At 36.0% G+C, this 12880-nt stretch overlaps 1 pseudogene; it reads right to left on the bottom strand.

Moving 5' to 3' along the window:
* LOC132371299 (protein ILRUN-like) overlaps positions 1-12880 on the bottom strand; it is a 362845-nt pseudogene that overhangs the window by 38987 nt on the left and 310978 nt on the right.

Consider the following 12880-nt stretch of genomic DNA (forward strand, 5'->3'; position numbering starts at 1 on the left):
GAAAGGCTTCTTTGCCAGGGTATAAAAATGAACAATAGACATTATAGGCAATGGAGTATGTGTTTCTCTGAGCATCTGGCACGGACATCTGTTGGAGATGGGACACCAGCTCATTGCTCTTTTCTTATGTGGAAGGTCTAATTAAGTAGCAGACAACCCAAGAAGCCCTAGAGTGTAGTTCAAATCAGTATCCAAAAGTTTATATGTGCTCACATACCTCTTAGATCAGTAATACTGAAGTGTGAGTCTCAGCAAAACGAGCCCAAACTTTCAGGCCTAGCATATGCAGAAGCTGAAAGAACTTTTATGAGGCACTAAGTCTAGCTCCAAGATGTGACAGAGAATGACTAAGCTAGAAGGAACTTCAATAAGTCAAGTTCTCAGCTAAGGCTGATATTTAAGAACATTTAAACTGGCTCAGAAAGAGAGCTGTTTACACTTTGCTAAATAATCACCAGTGGCTGAGATTCTGCATTAATAGCTCACAATCTTTAGAATCAAGGACTTTTGTCTATTCACTAAATTCTCCTCCTATCTTTTTTCTGTTGTCTCTTCTTCTCTTTCTCCTCCTTTCCCCCCTCCCTCCCTCCCTTCCTCCCTCTCTCCTTTCCTTCCCCCCTCTCCCTCCCTCCTTCCCTTCCTCCCTCTCTCCCTCCCTTCCCCCTCCCTCCCTCCCTTCCCCCTCCCTCCCTTCCTTCCCTAATTCTGATTGCTGTTTATAGAGGAATATATATTTGACTCCATATATCTAATTGTCTTTTATCAGTCCTCCTTCTGTTAGCTCATCTTTACTCTAAGGAATTTAATTTGTTTTCAAATTCTTTAGGTTTTGCTCATAGAGTCAATTTTCCTAATCTCTGCTTGCTCTTTTTTGGGGGGGAACCATCTAGTTTACATATTAGACCTTGACAGATTCTCTTAATGTTCACAGAGTTAAATCTTCTGTCTGCTCTTTCTTTCTGAACTATCACTCTCTTAGAAATTGGATTGAAAGCTATTTCTATTTTAAATTAATCAAAATATCACTTTGATACATGGGAATTTATTTTCCCTACAAATGGATATTATTGAGAAGAAAATAAAAGGTTTTAGTAATTTTTTATTTTATAAATTGAACTTTGGACTAAAAATGGAAAAGATAAAGGAAATTTATGAATAAATGTGAAACGATAGACCTAGTTGGCTCCAGGTCTGCAAGTGGACAATGGTGTCTGGGAATTCACCTCCGAGTGGTACTTGGGACTAAAGAACAGCACTCAAGATGAGAAAATAAACCTGAGTCACTCAGGAAACCAGTGCCTGAGTGATAACGACCGCTGCTCCCCATCAAAGAAAAGGAAAGCAACTAATGTCCTATAAACGCTGCCTATATAGAAGTGTGGGCCTAGTGACACTGGAGGACCCAGATATACTACTTTTAAAGCTAACATTGCTTCCCTTACTGCATGTACTATAGACTCAAACTTTGTAAAAGTCAGTCTAAACCCCTATTTTAAGACCTGCTTCTTAACTTAGAGCCTGGGGAGGTTGAGGTGCTGGAGGTAATTTCAACATGACCAGACCCAGAAGGATGTGCAGGAAATGAGGGGAGAGGGCAAGAAAGAAGGGAGAAAAAACCCTTCCTGTGTAGAGCAGATCCCTGTAAACCAAAATTCCATCCCTCATGAAGACAAAGGGTCTAATGATGATAACACAGATATTTTAACTTGGTGAATTAACACAGGGGGAGAGATGAAGAAAGAGCATGCTAAGTGAAGCAGAATCAACAATCAAAAGATAAATTTACTCTAAGTGAAATTGATTTTATAAAACAATCTAATAATGTTCAAAAGGAGCATGTTTAGAGTTTATTCGGAACATATAATCACATCTGTAGAAAAAACTGTGAAGCAAAATAGAAATGAAACAAGAAAAGGTGGGTAGGAGAGAGAACAAAGTATCTCAAAATTAAACCAATATATTCATTAAAATAAAAAATTCAAGAGGCAGGAAAAGCTCTAGACTGGACATACATAAAACAGAAAATAGGAAATAGGAAAATGTTACCAATGAATGCACTCCAGTACACATCACTGATAAAGGGACAAATAGTAAATGAGAGTCATGGGAGATATATCAAGATTCTAAGAGATCTGGACATAGAAACAAAGTGAGAAAGAGCAGAATTGCAAGGGATAAGAGCTGAGAGTTTTCAAATATTAAAGAAGGTTTGATCTCCACCTTAATGTATCTCCTAGACTTCTGGGTAAGAAAAATTAAAAACACAGAAACAAATATAACCTAGACACATCACAGTTGAACTGCAGACTATCAAGATTAAAGAAAACATTTCAAAAGCTGCCAGACGATTGACAAAATAAATGAGAATTAAACAGACAACAAAATTCTCTTCAGCAACAACAGATACTGGAATGCAGTAAAACAATGTTTTCAGTTTTGAGGAAAAAGAACCTAGAAATGTATGCCCAGCTAAATTATCATTCAAGTGTAAGAATAAATTAAAGATACACTGTGATATTTGAATAACCCGAAAACGTTGTTAAAGAATTATTTTAAAATATACTGCAGTGAAAAGGAAAATGAAGGTGGAGGGAAGATGTAGGATATACAAAATACCAGAGTAACATGACAGTTAACAATTTTTTGGTGAATTTAATCTATTCTTGACTATAAAAATACTCACTTTGTAAAAAGATACAGCTAAAACTAAGCAAACAGTAAAGTAGGATATTCAGTGTGTGAAACAAAGAAGCTAGCATCTTTATGTTGAGGAAGAAAATAGTTTGAATGATTTTAGCCTTTAAAAAATAAGTATGCAGGTTAAAATGCAAAGATATGCATCAAAACATTAGAAATCAAATTTATATTTCCAAAACATCTGTTTAGAAAATAGTATTTTGCTCTCAAAAGGCAGAAAGGGGGAGAAACAATCAGAAAAGAAGATGGTAAACATAAAAAGTAAGATGTTAAAAGGAAGTCCAAATGTAGCAGTTATCAAAAGTAATGAAAATAGATTAATATTATCAAAACCCTTAAGATCCTTAAGTTTGGCACGAATTGATCCCACCCAGTCCAAAATGTAACATTGCTTTTGATTTACTGTTTTAGTTATGTGAGGGAAATTTCAGAGGCTTCCACCCACTTGTGTTTTCCACTACAGTAGCTCTTACCTCACATGCCAAGGACTCAATGTGGGAATTGCATCAACTGCCAAGTATGTCAATCCCCGTTACACATTCAGGAATTGCAGAAAGCTTAATGAGTGGGTCCACAGGCTCAGAACACCCATCGTAAATCAGACCTTGGCCAGGATTCTCTTTTTTCCAGATTCCCATATATACTCTCTGCTGTAGCAGCAGGGCCAAGGTGACACTTTTGTTTATCCAGATATTAATATCAACTCACATCCTTTCTCATATTCCTTGAAATACATGGGTGTTTTGTTCTTCCTGAAATACAGTTTCCTGACTATACGGCCATGTGTAGCTTTGGGAGAGGACTGAGGAAACACAATCACTTGTGGTTTTGCAGGATCCTTCTTTTGGAGGAGGATGCAAAGGTTGTCAGGTGTGAATGCGTTTTGGTTCTAGCAAAGGGTTCTAGGTGTAAAAACTGACTTGGGTCTGTAAACTTGGTCAAGTGTCAAGACTTCTTATGGGAGTGACTAGTCTCAGCCGCTCTGTCATCCCGGTACATGCTGAGCGATACTCTTGTTGGATCCCCATACATTTTGCCCCTGGGATTGCTATGGTTCTGTTAGCCTATTTGATAACTTTCTAGATGTCAGGCCTCTTTGGCTGCACCCTTATCAATCAATAAGACACTTGCTTATAGCCTTCAAACTCAGCTACTTGGCTTCTACTGTTAAAGTGTCTGTGATCCTGGTTAGTATCAGCAAGCCAAGTTCTGTAAAAGTCTCTCTGATCGTCAGCTTTTGTATGTAGTAAAAGAACCATCAGTTAACTCTTCAGTTAACTTTTTCTATTTTTTTGTTTTTTAAAAAAATTTTAAACATCTTTATTGGAGTATAATTGCTATGTATAACTGATCCCCTTTGTTATAAAGCAGAAACTAACACACCATTGTAAAGCAACTATCCTTCAGTTAACTTTTTTATGCCTCTTTCCAGCAGCATTTCTTTCGGCTTTGTGTCTTCCTATGGAAGAAAATCATCTGGTGGGTGTTCTAAACACATAGAGTATATTTATTTAAGAATGCCCAGTTATCTGAGCCTTCCGATTTTTTCTTTCACCATCTGCCAGGGCAATCCAACTTTGCTTACTACAGACCTTCTCTTCACTTCTTTTCTGTGTTAGGAGGAACTGTTTCCTGAAATCTTTGTTTGTTTAAAATCCCGTATCTTGGGAGAGTGCTTGCAAATTTATAAACTCTTCCCTGTCCACCTTTTTGGTTTTATTTTGGATCCCTTGAACAAGCACTCTTAGAATCATTTCCTATGCATTTCCAGCTTCCTCAGGTCCGCTAAATAGGTCTGGTGGTTCCTTTGGGATATATGATCTTGCCTTCCTTAACAGGCCTGGTATGTTCCCACCTAGTCTATACCACGACTTAAGCCTAGCTATGTGCCTGGTTAGTCGGGAAGGAAGATGGGACGGATCCTTAGGGGGAAAACGGTCGCCTTGATGGGGAGAGGCCTGCCAGCATGAGGAAAGTGCTAGCTCTTAATAGAGGTCAGTCACTCTGTAGGCTCAGAAGGTTCCGTGGTATTTGGGGTACCTAAAATCTTAGAGGATTTCTCCCAGATGTCTCCTTTCCATATGTCAGACTCCTAGGTTTTCCCAATCAGGACTTTTATCGTGACCTAAAAGACTTACCTGACTAGAATATTTACCCTTCTGAAGCTCAGCCCCTCAGACTGTTATATCCTGGGCTTGGTCTTCTGTCCAGGATACCACATTTTGTCTGTACTCCTGATGTAGCAGATGAGGGTTTTGTATGCTACCAAAAAGGTCCTCTGGCTTCCATACTTGGTTTTGAAATGCTTGATAACTGCCTTCAGCATTTCATTATTTTTCTCTTCAGCATCAACATCAATGCAGTTTAGCAATAACCGTCCAATCCCTCTGCACTTGTAGTTATTCCCTCTGTAAGTTTCAAATGCCAGCTAATGCATTCCCTTGACCAGTATACCAGCCCAATTCACCAGTGGTAAAAGTTCAACAAGTAGAACTGCATGAACTGTTTGTGCTCTACCAGTGATTTGGGCAGGTGCAGGGGTAGAGGGGGGGGAGAGTCTTCATCTGGGCAGGGAATGATCCAGCCTCAAAACACCAAATTATTATCTATACTTTTGAACCACCCCTAGCCCTTAGCTTCAAGGAGCTTAGGTGCTTGAAAAGAGTTTCCTCTGGCACAGACATTCTTCTGGATTTACTTTTACAAACCATCTTTGCCTCTGAGTATTGGCTCCTCCTGGCTACAGAGGTACATAGTCAGCCTGGAAATTCTGAAGAAGAGAGTAATGGGATCTGCCTAAGTCCTGCTCAGTAACTGTCCCTCCTGCTGATGTTCTAGAAGGAACATCATGCTTTAGAGACGGATTTTATTCTTCCATTTGTTCCTTTACCCTGCCTGCCTCCTGTCTCAAAGGTGATGATCAGAAATACAATCATTTCATGTTTCAAAATGTAGATGTTGTTGAGAAATCTCTGAAGATTGCCAGGAGAGACCTTCTATGTCCCAGCTGAAATGAAAAAAAGACATTTGAAAGTATATTAGCTGTTTTGGCTGAATACAACTTTCAAACAGCAGGTGGTCTTTGCTACAGCTGACAGAACGCCTTTAAAATGGGTTCTGGAGTTTTATTTTTTTTTCATCATGCATGTGGGTAATTGAATTGCAGTTCGCTAACTGAGACAACACTAGTTGGTGTCATGTGTACCATTCTGACATTTTAAAGGCATCCTGGGTTTCTTTAGCCACTGAAAAATAGGATACTAAAGGCAGAAGGTTTCCAGAAAGTGGATTTTTAGACTGACAAATTATTACAGCTTCAGTGAGAAGCTCTTAAAAAGTTTTTCAATGTTCTGCAAATCAGTTTGTTCTTTTATTTCTCTAGAGTCTTGATGATATGCTCAAAAGAAATGCTTTTAATTTTAATAGTAATACGGCAGTAGTAATAATTTATTATTACTATACCATACCCCATGCTTTAGTTAGAACATGATATACATTATCCCATTTCATCTTGTTTTACACTACAGGAAACTGAAGCTTAGATAATTTGAGTATTTGGCCTATGATCATTTAGGAGGGAAGGGTGATGGATGGTGAACCCAGGTCAGTGTGCAATAAATCCAGTGCTCTCAACCACTGTGCTAAAATAGTCCACATTGACTCTACTTCCTCTGTAAACTCTCAGCTGTTAGCACAGCATCTGAGACTCAGGGAATACTCAATAATGTAGAAAACAAATGCTCATAGAATTAAATGGAATCTTAGTTATGGGGAATGGCCATTACTATATGTAATATATGAAAAGAATCACTTGGCTATGCTGAGGCTGTTTTAAAGAACTATTCCTCTAACTTCCTTCTCAACCTGTTTTTTTTGAAATGTTTTGTTTTCCTAATTTTTGTGGAATATAATTAACATACAATAAATTGAACATATTAAATAGCATTTGATAAATTTTGACATATGTGTACACCCATGAAACTAAAACCACATCAGGAAGTGAACAAATCCATCACCTGGAGAATTTATCTGGACTAACTTATACTCCTTCTATCCCATCCCTCCCCATCCCAGACAGCCACTGCAGTTTGTCAGTATTCTTTTTTGTGTGGATTATACGCATCACAATAATTTGGGGATGTGTCCATGTTGCTGCATATATTGACAATTTAGTTCTTTTTACTGTTGAGTAGTATTTCCTCGTATGGCTATACCACAATTTCTTTATCAATTGACCTGTGGATGAACATGGGGCCATAACTAGAAGCAAGAAAATTATGAAGTGAAAAAGCTCACCGGTAAAGGCAAGCATAGAGTAAAGGTAGGAAATCACCCACATACAAATCTAGTAGGGAGGTTAAAAAACAAAAGTAGCAAAATCATCTATATAGGCAATAAGCAGTTAAGGGATACACAAAACAGATGTAAAATATGATATCAAAAACAGTAATCAGGGGAGGAGAGTACAAATGCAGGGTTTTTTAAAATGCATTTGAAATTAAGAGATCAGCAACTTAAAACAATCATATATATATATATAGACTGCTATACAGAAACCTCATAGTAACTGCAAAACAAAAATCTGTAATAGATATACACCCAAAAAAGAAAAAGGAATCCAAACATAACACCAAAGATAGTCATCAAATCAAATCGCAAGAACATGGCTGTTTTTGATGTTGACTATTACACATCAAGCTGCTATGAACATCACTGTACACGTGTTTGTATGGATATATGCTTGCTTTTTCTCTTGGGTGCATCACTAGAGGTATAAGGGATGGATGATATGATACCTGCATATGCAACTTTTAAGGAAACTGCCAGATTGTTTTCCAAAGTGGTTCTACCATTACTCAGCAAATATGTTGAGAGTTCCCACTCCTCTCTCTCCTCAACAGCACTTGATAGAGTCAGGCTTTAAATTTTAGACATTCTAATAGCTATGCAGTGTTATTTCAAATGGTTTTAACTTACATTTTCTAATGAATTATGTGGGTCATGTTTTCATGAGCTTATTTGCCATATAGCTTTCTTTTTGTAATGAAGTCCGTTTTCAAATGTTTGCCCATTTTAAAAACTGGTTTGTTTTCTTGTTACTGAACTGAGAGTGTTTTATACATTCTGAACACAAGTCCATCAGATATATGCTTCTCAAATATTTTCTCCCAGTATGGGGCTTGTCAGTTTATTCTTTTAATAGTATCTTTCAAAGTGCATAAGTTTCCAATTTTGATAAAGTTCCATTTATCAATTTGTTCTTCTGTGGTATGTGCTTTGTATGTCATAACTAAGAAATCTTTCCCTCACCCAAGGAAGCAAATATTTTATCTTATGTCTTCTTCCACACATTTTATAGTTTGAAGTTTTATCTTTAGGCCTATGAAACAAACTGAGTTAATTTTTGAATAAGAAATAAGAAAAAATTATTTTCATGTATATGGGTATCCAATTGTTCCAGCATCATTTGTTGAAAAATCTACCTTTTGCCAATCAATTGCCATTGCATCTTTGTTGAAGGTCAGTTGTCCCTGTAAGTGTGGGCCTATTTCTAGATTCTTCTTCGTGCTCTGTCAATCTTTTTATCTGTATCTATGTCAATACAATGCTGTCCTTATTATGTAGCTTTACATAAGTCTTTAACATACATGGTGTCACTCCTCCAACTTTGTTTTTCTATTCAAAAGTTGTCTAGTCCTTTGCATTTCTATATGGATTATTAAATTTCATCAATTTCTTCAAAAACAGCTGCTGGCATTTTGATTCAACAGGATTTTATTGAATCTATAGATCAATTTGGGAGAGTTGATGTCTTAATAACAGTCAGTCTTCTGACCCATGAAGATACAGATGATGTCTCCATTTGCTTAGGTCTTTAATTTCTCTCAGCAATATTTCGTAGTGTTCAGTAGTTTCACATACTCATTCAGATTTATCCATAAGTATTTCGTATAACTTGATATTATTATCAACAGGATTATTATTTTCAACTTCTAATTGTTGTTAGTGTATAGAACTCCAAATGATTAATGTATATTGGTATTATATTTTGCAACCTCGATAAGCATATTTATTAGATATCATGTCATCTGTTTAAAGACAGTTTTACTTCTTCCTTTCCAATCTAGATGCATTTTGAAACCTCCAATAAATGTTCTGTCAAACTGGGGATGGCAGACATTATAGTCTTATTCCTGAACTTAGGGGAAAGCATTCAGTCTTTCACAATTAAATATGATGTCAGCTGTAGGTTTTTTGTATATGCCCCTTATCAGGGTGATGAAGTTCCCTTCTATTTCAAGTTTTCTGAGGGATTTTATCAGGAATGGATTTGGATTTTGTCAGTGCTTCATAATTGTCTGTTGAGATGATCATGTGATTTTTTTCTTCTTCAGCTTATTTGTAGAGTTAATTATTTTAATTTTTAAATAAATTTATTTAAGTTTATTTATTTATTATTTTTGGCTGTGTTGGGTCTTCGTTGCTGCACGCAGGCTTTCTCTAGTTGCGGCGAGCGGGGGCTACTCTTCGTTGCGGTGCGTGGGCTTCTCACTGCAGTGGCTTCTCTTGTTGTGGAGCACGGGCTCTAGAGCGCACGGGCTTCAGTAGATGTGGCACGTGGGTTCAGCAGTTGTAGCTCGTGGGCTCTAGAGCACAGGCTCAGTCGTTGTGGCGCACGGGCTTAGTTGCTCCGTGGCATGTGGAATCTTCCCAGACCAGGGCTCGAACCCGTGTCCCCTGCATTGGCAGGCGGATTCTTAACTACTGCGCCACCAGGGAAGCCCTACTTTAATTTTTGAATGGATGAACCGCACTTCTGACATTATGTCGTGCAATTCTACGGGTTTTGACAAATGCTTGTAATGTTACATATCCGTCATTGCAGTATCATACAGAATAGTTTCAGTGCCCTAAAACTCCACTGTGCTCCACATACTCATCCCTCTTCCCCTCTCTCTGACCTCTAGCAACCACTGCCCTTTGCACTACCTCTATAGTTTTGCCTTCTCCAGAATGGCATATAGTTGGAATCATATTGTTTGTGGCCTTTTTGAACTGGTTTCATCTAGTAAAACGCTAATGTTTCTCCATATATTTCCATGGCTTGATAGCTCATTACTTTTTTTGTTGTTGTTTAAAAATATTCCAGTGTTTGAACTGCAGTGTACTACAGTTGACTTATCCATTCACTCATTGAAGGACATCTTGGCTGCTTCCAAGTTTTGGCAATTAAAATAAAGCTACTCTAAATGTTTGTGTGCAAGTTTTTGTGTGGACATCAGTTTCCAGTTATTTGGTAAAATACCTAAGAGTGTAATTGCTGAGTTGTATGGTAAGAATATGTTTAGTTTTTTAAGAATCTGTCAAACTGTCTTCTAAAACACTATACCATTTTGCATTCTCACCAGCAATAAGTGAGGGTTCCTGTGCTCCATATCCTCATCAGCATTTGGTACTGTCAGTTTTTTTGGATTTTAACCATTCCAGTATGTTATCTCATTATTGTTTTAATTTGCAATCCCTTAATGATATATGATGTTGAGCATCCTTTCATATGTTTATTTGCCATTTCTATATCTGCTTTGGTTAGGCATGTGTCCAGATGTTTTGCACTCTTTAAAATCGGCTTGTTTTCTTATTGTTGCGAATTAAGTGTATTTTGCATGTTTTGGATACAAGTCAGTTGTTAGATATATGTTTCGTAAATATTTTCTTTCTTTTCTTTTTGTAAATATTTTCTTTCAGTTTATTTTTCTTTTCATTCTCTTAACAGTCTTTGCAGAGACTTTAAATTTTAATAAATTTTAATAAAGTCCAAATTGTCATTTTTTTCTTTCATGGATTATGCTTTGGTGTTGAATTTAAAAACTCATCACTAACCGTAAGCTCAATCAAATTTTCTCGTAAGTCTTATCTTCTAGAATTTTTATAGTTTTACATTTAGGTCTATGATCTCTTTTGAGTTAATTTTAGTGAAAAGTGTATGATCTATGTCATATCATTTTTTGGCATGTGAATGTCCACTTGTTCCAGCACCATTTGTTGAAAAGACATTCCTTTTTCCATTGAATTGCCTGCTCTTTTGTTAAAGATCAGCTCACTGTATTTGTGTTGGTATATTTCTGGCTTCTCTATTCTATTTAATTTATTTATTTGTCTATTCTCTTTTTTTGGCAGAAATACACAGCAACTGTAATTTTCTTACATTGTTGGTGTGAATGCAAAATGATATAGCCACTTGAGAAAACAATTTGGAAATTTCTAATAATTAAACATACACTTACCATACAACTCTTATTTTTTATTCTTAAATATTTACCTCAAAGAAATGAAAGCATAATTACAAACAAATATCTGTAGGTTATTTGTAACAAGCTGAAATCTGGAAATATTCCAAATGCATGTCAACGGGTGAATGGACAAACTGTGGTACAACCACACAATGGACTCCTCAAAAACAAAAAAGAACAACTACTCATAAATACAATAATAGGAATGTATTTCAAAAGTGTAAGTTATATGCAGCATAATTCCATTTATTCTGGATAAAGCAAAACCATAGGTAAAAACATCAGATCATTGGTTGCCAGGGGGTGGGGATGTTGGGGGAATTGACTATAAAGTGTCACAAGAGAACTTTTTGTGGTGTTGAAAATATCCCATATCTTTAATGTGTTTGTAATTAGCAAACTGTATATGTTTCTCAAAATTCTCTGAGTTCTACACCTAAAAATATGAATTTTAATGTATGAAAATTATACTTCAATATACCTGATTTTTGAAAAATTCCTGTTATTCTTGATTTTAAAAAACTTCAATAAATCGGGCTAGATATTTTCTTAATATAATTAAATATTTCTTAGCCCAAGTCAAGCATCATTTTTTTAAAAAAACAAACTTCAGATTTTTAAAAATTGAAATATAGTTGATTTACAATGTTGTGTTAGTTTCAAGTGTACAGCAAAGTAATTCTGTTATACAGTACATATATATATTCTTTTTGTACATTCTCTTCCATTATAGCTTATTACAAGATAGTGAGTATAGTTCCCTGTGTTATACAGTAGGTCCTTGTTGGTTATCTATTTTATATATAGTAGTGTGTATATTTTAATCCCAAACTCCTAATTTATCCCTCCCCCCTTTCCCCTTTGGTAACCATAAGTTTGTTTTCTATGTCTGTGAGTCTATTCCTGTTTTGTAAATAAATTCATTTGTATAATTTTTTTAGATTCCACATATAAGTGATATTATATGATATTTGTCTTTGTCTGATTTACTTCACTTACTGTGATAATCTCAAATCCATCCATGTTGCTACATATGGCATTATTTCATTTTTTATGGTTGAGTAATATTCCATTGTATATATGTACCATGTTTTCTTTATCCATTCATCTGTCGATGGACATTTAGGTTGCTTCCATGTCTTGGCTATTGTAAATAGTGCTGCAATGAACATTGGGGTGCATGTATCTTTTCAAAGTATGGTTTTCTCTGGATATATGCCCAGGAGTGGGATTGCTGGATCATATGGTAGCTCTATTTTTAGTTTTTGAAGGAACCTCCATACTGTTCTCCGTAGTGGTCGTACCAATTTACATTCCCACTGACAGCAAAGGAGGATTCCCTTTTCTCCACACCCTATTATCATAGATCAATAGAGTTACTGTTGGAATTACCTTTAGGAACTTGATTCTCCTTCTTAATTTGTGGGATGATATACAACATTTTACTGTATTTTAATTGTGTCTTAATCATAGAAAGCTAATGCTTTATAAAACTTATTCTCTGTGAAGTAACATTTGAAGTATCTTAGGTATAGCAACTTAATTAATATTAAAAACAATCTGATGAATTGGGAGATTGGGATTGACATATATAGACTAATATGTATGAAATAGATAACTAATAAGAACCTGCTGTATAAAAAAATAAATAAAATTCAAACAAAAAAACAAAAAAAACCCCAATCTGATAAAGTAAGCACAATAATAATCCCCATTTGAAATTGAGAAAGCAAAGGAAAAGAGAGGCTAATGTATTTCTCTGTTAACCAGCAGAGTCAGAATTCAAACCTAGGCAGGATGACTTGAGTCTCAACAGCTAATGAGCATTCATTTCTGCTTACTAGAAGTGGTATGTATTAGTATTAACAGCCCAAGTGAATTACAGACACTTT

Source organism: Balaenoptera ricei, chromosome 9 (genome assembly GCF_028023285.1).
Source record: "Balaenoptera ricei isolate mBalRic1 chromosome 9, mBalRic1.hap2, whole genome shotgun sequence".
Taxonomy (NCBI): Eukaryota; Metazoa; Chordata; class Mammalia; order Artiodactyla; family Balaenopteridae; genus Balaenoptera; species Balaenoptera ricei.